This window comes from Callorhinchus milii, unplaced genomic scaffold (genome assembly GCF_018977255.1).
Source record: "Callorhinchus milii isolate IMCB2004 unplaced genomic scaffold, IMCB_Cmil_1.0 Scaffold368, whole genome shotgun sequence".
NCBI classification, from domain to species: domain Eukaryota; kingdom Metazoa; phylum Chordata; class Chondrichthyes; order Chimaeriformes; family Callorhinchidae; genus Callorhinchus; species Callorhinchus milii.
Window position 1 is genome coordinate 45,978 of NW_024705109.1, and position 7,816 is coordinate 53,793.

The window sequence follows — 7,816 nt, forward strand, 5'->3', positions numbered from 1 at the left end:
TTGGAGATTTCCACACAAAGCAATGGTTTATTAATTAGACACTGTTGACGCAAATCTGAAACAAAACACATTTTTTTTTACCTTTTTTGCTATTTGCCAAATAAACTTTAGCATGGCGATGGGTCCAGAAATTACCTGTGCAACTCAAAACTTATATCGTCTTGTACTACTTGCTTGGTGCGTCCTAAATTAATGTACACTCTTTAGTTTTTCAATCCCAATTAGAATGTTCTATCCCTTACAGTGTCTCCTCACTCTCATCCCAGTCAGTCCAATCCTCTCTCTCTCAGTCTAACCCTCTCTCATTAAATCCAGTCTAACCCTCTCTCTCTCACTCCTCAAAGCCAACCAAACTCTCTATCTTTCTGATCGAAGTCAGTCTAAACCCTCTCTTCTCATAAAAGCCAGTCTGACCCTCTCTCTGTCCCTCCTCACAGACAGTCGAAACCACTATCTCGCCTTTGACAACCAGACTAACCTTCTCTCGTTAATGCCAATCTAACCGTTGGTAACTCGTCACAGGCAGCGTAATCCTCCCTTAACATCATTGTAATAGACTTGGTGGATACCACCAATACCGTTGTTTAAAAATCGAAAGTTTATTAAGTGAGTCACAAAAGCTCCAACTGAGACAATAGTTACAGTAAAATCCATCTTATCCGGTCCAACTGGGAAGATGCGTTTGACCCCTTACTCCGACTCTCACGTCAACTCCAAGGATTTCATAGTAAAATCTTTCTTTTAAGAGATCCTAACTCTGCCTCCCCTGGTCACGGAGATAACCCCCACCATTCGCAAACTGCTGGTGACTCTGAGCAGGGAAATTTCCCATAGAAAAATACACTGATCGAGAGAAAGACAGATTGGCAACTTTGGTTCTGGCGACCTTCTCCAGCCTGAGAGGTTCTCCGCCTTGAGCTCCGCAGGTGTGTGAGACTGCAGCCATTTCTTTCTGTGGTCCTGTATTCTTACATCTGTGCTCAAGGACCTGATTGCTCATTATCTCAGAGGAGTGAATTTCTCCTCAGACAGATATGAAATGTATTAAGAATCTTACCTCAACCGGTCCAGCAAAGCTGCATATAAGCTCGTCATTAAATCAAACGCAACTTGTTAAAGGGTTACAGTTGAAAGATTCATTTAAAAGCCTTAAAGACATTAAGGAATACAAGTATAATCTTACACCATAGATCAAGGATTGTGCTTTTATCTTAGCGGGATAATCAAGGTAAACGTTACCAGACATTTCTGCACTGAGAGAGTTACTATTCATTCACAGAATGATGCAGAGGCCGGATGACAAGAGAGCAAAACTGAACTGAGTAAAAAAGAACATTGAGGGTATATGGGGTGAAAGATCGACGTCTTTCGTATGCGAGACATACAAATTGTAGGGTTTACTGGAGCCTCAGTTTACTCAATATGAGTTGGCACAAAGATTCAAAGAAATGGTCTTTATTCACATACGAGAGCAACAGTCTCTGCATTAACCGTGACATTATATTATCACATCAGCATACAGATTTATACAGCATAACAATAGAAATGTATTTTACCCGCGATAACATCACACTCCGAATAGAGGAAGCCCTCCTTCCTCAAGGACTTCACTGCCCCTCTTCTTTCTCTTGTAAGGGTCACTTTCTTACTGGAGGTAAATCCCCTCACCCCATGTATATCTACTGTTCTCCTTTACGGTCCCTTGAATTGATCAGTCCGAAGTTCTGTCATCTTTGACTCACATATAACTGATATCTTAGATTTGGGAGAATCAATATCGATTCCACTGGTAAATGTGCAGACCCTCAACACAAATCCATCTCTTCCAAAATTACATTTTTTTTGGTGTGTATCTACCTCCACCTCCCGTTATCACAGAGGAAGGCCCCACCCTTCACGAGTTTTATACAGAGAGAGAGAGATAGATAGAGATGGACAACTTCTGAGCAGCCTTTCCCGATCTGCTTGTTTCTCATACTTCAGTTCGGCAGATGTCTGAAGCTCAGCCTTTAATTTCTGTGGTCCAATTATCTTACATCTGTGCTGAAGGATCTAATTGCTCTTTATCTCAGAGGTGTGAACTTCTTTGCTGCAAAATATGGAATGTATTAGGAAGCTGACCTCGATCAGTCCAGCAAAGCTCTGCATAACCCCAAGGGGCAAGGAAAGGGGGGCTGTAAATTGGGTGGTTGTATGAAAGTTTAGAGGGATTGCGGGTGGGTATTTGGAGGAGGGGGTTGGTAACAGCAATGTTCTATATCAAGGTCAAGTTATGTGTCTCTTAATAACCCGCATGTTATCTGCATCACATTGAAAAGGTACAATAGAGAATAAGGCGATACTAGTTAATAGAGCAAAGTTACCGCAAGTTCCCAGCGGTCGGACCTTCAGCCATTCTGCCCCACTCGCTGGTACTCCATCCCACAGTCCCTCTGCCTCGCCCTCTCCATTGGCTTCTTGAAGACCCATCTCAAAACCCTCCACTTCGACCATGGTTTTGATCGCCCTCCTTTCCCCCCTCCCCAATCCCAACCCACAGCTCAGGTCTGACTGTCCAGTGCCTTGGGACATCCTCCTGATGTGAAAGCTGCTGTACAAATGTGATGTTATTCTTGTTCTAACCTTGAGATGTTTAGGTTTTCACCGGTTGCCTTCTTCCTCAGAAGCTGACAAAACAAACGAGATTGTCATGAACTGTCTCCTCGAGGTATTTGTCCTTCACATTGACGTTGATGTGAAACCTAAAAGCCACAGTAAACCCGCGATTCAATGCCATTCCAGCGCTTGGCTCTCAGTGTCAGAGAACACAGACAATTCATTGAAGGATATTCTGTGAAGACGCGATAAGGCGCTGTACCAAATGCAAGAATTATTATTATTATTGTATTAAACAAGTCATATAAAATGCTATGATCTGAACCGATACAACTTCTGTCATGTTTTAACAGTATAATGTTGAGGTGTTGCTGGATGGCTATTTGATGTCTGTTGGATCAGAATGGAATCTTTTCTAATCCAAAGCGTCCACATCTCTTCATTTATTTCCAATGCTGAACATTAGTGCCCTTATGGTTTCCGGGAGTGTTATTTGAAGGCGGCGATATAATCGGTGGAGTCCTGTAGCGGAAGCAGTTAGTGCAAACACTAGTAATTTGAGAGATAACACTGATAATATTTGCATTTGTTTTGGCGCCTCATCACATCTTAAAGCGCAACACAGGATATAGTGTAAAGTGAACTCACTGTGTGTATTGTGGGCAATATATTTGGGTGAGGCCCCAATGTCTGGGCTCTCTGTGGATCAAGTGCGTGGATGACTGTAGTGACGGGATCCGCCTTTGTCCTTTGGGTAAAAATTCCAGAATTGTTTGTGTGGGTTATTCATTGGCGTCGGGAGGCCTCAGTGTGAGGTTTAAACGGTCGATGGGTTCAGTCGCCTCTGTCGGTCGGTTGTCTCTCTCTCTCTCTGTGTCTCTCGTCGCCTGACTTTGGCGCCTCTTTTTCCCTCTGACTCGGCGCCTGCGCAGTGGTGTCCCCGCGCGCGAGGCCGACGGTTTTTTTTTGAACTCGGCGCCTGCGCAGTGCCGTCTCCGGGCGCGGGGCTGACGGTGTTTCGGGGCGCGGCGACTGTCTGTCTGAGCGCGAGGCGGGACCGCGGGAGGTGGTGATGGCGGCGGAGACGACGGTCAGTGTCGGTGACAGAGAGAAAGAGAGAGCGTGAGAGAGAGAGTGTGAGAATGTGTGAGAGAGTGACAGTGTGAGAGATAGTGTGTGAGAGAGACTGAGAGAGTGAGAGATGGTGAGAGTGTGTGAGAGAGCGCGAGAGAGTGAGTGTGTGAGAGAGTGAGAGGGTGTGAGAGAGTAAAAGTGTGTGAGAGAGAGACTGTGTGAGAGTGTGAGACTGTGAGAGAGTGAGAGTGAGAGACTGTGTGAGAGAGTGAGAGTGTGTGAGAGAGAGAGAAACTCTGTGAGAGAGTGAGAGACTGTGTGAGCGAGTTTGAGAGAGAGAGAGACTCTGTGAGAGAGTGAGTGTGAGAGAGACTGTGAGATAGTGAGAGACTGTGAGAAAGTGAGAGTGTGAGAGAGAGAGACTATGTGTGAGAATGAGTGTGAGAGAGACTGTGAGATAGTGAGAGACTGTGTGAGAAAGTGAGAGTGTGAGAGTGAGTGTAAGAGTGAGAGACTGTATGAGAGTGAGAGGGTGAGAGTGCAAGAGTGTGTGAGTGAGACTGTGTGAGAGAGTGAGTGTGAGAGGGAGAGTGTGAGAGTGAGAGAGAAAGAATGTGAGAGAGTGTGTGAGAGATAGAGAGAGTGAGAGAGTGGAAGTGTGTTTTTCTGTGTATAATATTATTAAGTTTTATGGTTCGAACTGATGTGACTTCTGTGATGATGTATTGAGGAACATTGAGCGGTTTCGGGGCGGATGATATTCCCGTCTCATTTGCCTGTTGTACACTGTGGGATCAGACGGGACCTTCATTCCAGGCCGAGGGGAGAGAGGGACTGAAGCTCCAACAACATTCTTCCACATTTATTCATTCATTTCTAATTCGGGGTATTATTTTTCTCGCGGTTTGCGGGGATGTGATCTGTGCGGAGCGGTTTAATCTGTGGAGTCCTGTGGTGTCGTAGTGAGTGCAGTCACTCGTCATTTGAGTGATAGCAGTAACAGTCCTTGTGTTTGTAACCGAGTACATACACACACACACACAGACACACACACCGACACACACACACTCTCACTCAGTGTCTGTCACTCTCTCGCTCACACTCTCTCTCCTCTCACACACACTGAACCAGGCTGATGCGTAGACATATACACAGACACTGAGCCACGCTGACACACACAAACATACACACACACAGACACACACACAGACACAAACACACACACACACACAGAGACACACACACCGAGTCAGGCTATCACACAAATTCACGCACAAAAGTAGACACCCACACACAATTGCAGACCCACACACAGACAGACACACACTCACTCACACTCGCTCTCACACTCTCTCTCCTCTTTCACACACACACTGAACCAAGATGACACACAGGTGGAGGGAGTGGGCTGGGGCTGGGGGGCAGGAGGAGGGAGTGGGCTGGGGGGCAGGAGGAGGGAGTGTGATGCGGTTGGGGGGCAGGAGGAAGGAATGTGCTGTTTGTCCGTCTATCTCTCTTTGTCTGTGTGTGTGTCTCCCTCTCTTTCTGTGTTTGTCTTCACGTGTAACACTCTATATCTCTCTGACTGTATGTATGTGTGCGTGTCCCTCTTTCAGTATCTCTCTCTGTATGTGTTTGTCTCTGTGTCTCTCTCTCTTTCTCTGTATTTCTGTGTGTGTATGTATCTCCCTCCCTCTGTATTTATCTCAGTCTGGGTGTCTCTGTATCTGACTGTGTGTATGTCTATGTGTCTATGTCTGTGTGTGTATGTCAAGATGTGTGTGTGTAAATGTGTGTGTCTATATGTCTATGTGTATAGTTATGGAGGTGTTGGCACTCACTAGGCTTCACCAGACCTCAGTGGCCTCGAGCAGACATTTTGCTGTACCGGGCCGGGCCTGTGACAGCCATTTTCAGTGGCTGTTTCTCTGTTAATAAACATATAAACTGCAGTTCTGTGCTGTGTTGGTGACACCCTGATTGTGGTGACACGAGGAAAACTCATTACACCATGGTTTTACAGCTCAAACTAACTGGATTGACACCAAAACTACATTCTCAACAGTCCGACTGTCAGTGAAACAAACAGCCCCAGTTTGAGCTGCTGCTATGTGTTGATGGGGCTGGGAGGCAAGGAGCAGGGAGTGGGCTGGGGCTTGGGGCAGGAGCAGGGAGTGGGCTGGGGCTTGGGGCAGGAGCAGGGAGTGGGCTGGGGCTTGGGGCAGGAGCAGGGAGGGGGCTGGGGCTTGGGGCAGGAGCAGGGAGTGGGCTGGGGCTTGGGGCAGGAGCAGGGAGGGGCTGGGGCTTGGGGCAGGAGCAGGGAGGGGGCTGGGGCTTGGGGCAGGAGCAGGGAGGGGGCTGGGGCTTGGGGCAGGAGCAGGGAGTGGGCTGTGGCTTGGGGCAGGAGCAGGGAGTTGGCTTGGGGCAGGAGCAGGGAGGGGGCTTGGGGCAGGAGCAGGGAGGGGGCTTGGGGCAGGAGCAGGGAGGGAGCTTGGGGCAGGAGCAGGGAGTGGGCTGGTGCTTGTGGCAGGAGCAGGTAGTGGGCTTGGGCTTGGGGCAGAAGCAGGGAGAGTGCTGCTCGTTGGGGGGCAGGAGGAGGCAGTGTGCTGGGGTTGGGGGCAGGAGGAGGCAGTGTGCTGGGGTTGGGGGCAGGAGGAGGCAGTGTGCTTGGGTTGGGGGCAGGAGGAGGCAGTGTGCTTGGGTTGGGGGCAGGAGGAGTGTGTGTGCTGTGGTTGGGAGGCAGGATGAGGGAGTGTGCTGTGTGGGTGGGTGGGTGGGGGCAATAGGAGGGAGTGTGCTTGGGGGCAGGTGGAGGGAGTGGGCTGGGGCTCAGGAGGAGGGAGTGTGCTGGGGCTGGGGGTCAGGGGAGGGAATGTGCTGTGGCTGAGTGTCAGGAGGAGTGAATGTGCTGGGGCTGGGGGGCAGGAGGACGAGATGTGCTGAGGCTGGGGGGCAGGAGGAGGGAGTGCGCTGTGGCTGAGGGTCAGGAGGAGGGAGTTTGCTGGGGCTGGGGGACAGGAGGTGGGAGTGGGTTGGGGCTGGGGGGTTAGGAGGAGGGAATGGGCTTGGGGGCAGGAGGAGGGAGTGGGCTGGGGGTGGGAAGAGGGAGTGGGCTCGGGGGCAAGAGGAGGAAGGGGGCTGGGGGCAAGAGGAGGGAGGGAGCTGGGGGCAAGAGGAGGGAGGGAGGAAGGGGGCTGGGGGCAAGAGGAGGGAGGGGGCTGGGGGCAAGAGGAGGGAGGGAGCTGGGGGCAAGAGGAGGGAAGGGGCTGGAGGCAAGAGGAGGGTGGGGGCTGGGAAAAAGAGGAGGGAGGGAGGAAGGGGGCTGGGGGCAAGAGGAGGGAGGGGGCTGGGGGCAAGAAGAGGATATGTGTGTATGTATATGGGTGGGTGGGTTCCTGTAGGTGTATTTCGCCGTTTGTGTGCGTATGTGCCTGTGTGTGTGCATATGTATATGTATGTGCATGTGTCTGTGCATATGTGTCTGTACGAGTGTCTATGTGTGTGAGTGTGCGCGCAGCGTTGGTGGCACACGCCAGGCTTTACCAGGCCTCAATCATGCAGAGCAGACATTGTGTGCCCCCTCCTGCCCCCTCCTGCCCCCAGCCCCCTCCTGCCCCCAGCCCCTCCTTCCCCCTCCTGCCCCCCCCTCCTGCCCCAGCCCCCTCCTGCCCCCAGCCCCCTCCTGCCCCCAGCCCCCTCCTGCCCCCAGCCCCCTCCTGCCCCCAGCCCCCTCCTGCCCCCAGCCCCCTCCTGCCCCCAGCCCCCTCCTGCCCCCAGCCCCCTCCTGCCCCCACCCCCTCCTGCCCCCAGCTCCCTCCTGCCCCCAGCGCACTCCTGCCCCCAGCCCCCTCCTGCCCCCAGCCCCCTCCTGCCCCCAGCCCCCTCCTGCCCCCAGCGCACTCCTGCCCCCAGCTCACTCTCTCCTTCTTCCCCCAGCCCCAGCACACTCCCTCCTCTTGCCAGCAGCCACAGCCTCCTCCTGCCCCCAGCCTACTCCCTCCACTTACCCACTCCCTCCTCCTGACCACCAGCCCCAGCACACTCTCTCCTCCTGCCCCCAGCCCCTTTCCACTCCCTCCTCATGCCCCCCAGCCCACTCCCTCCTCATGCCCCCCGGCCCACTCCCTCCTCATGGCCACAGCCCCAG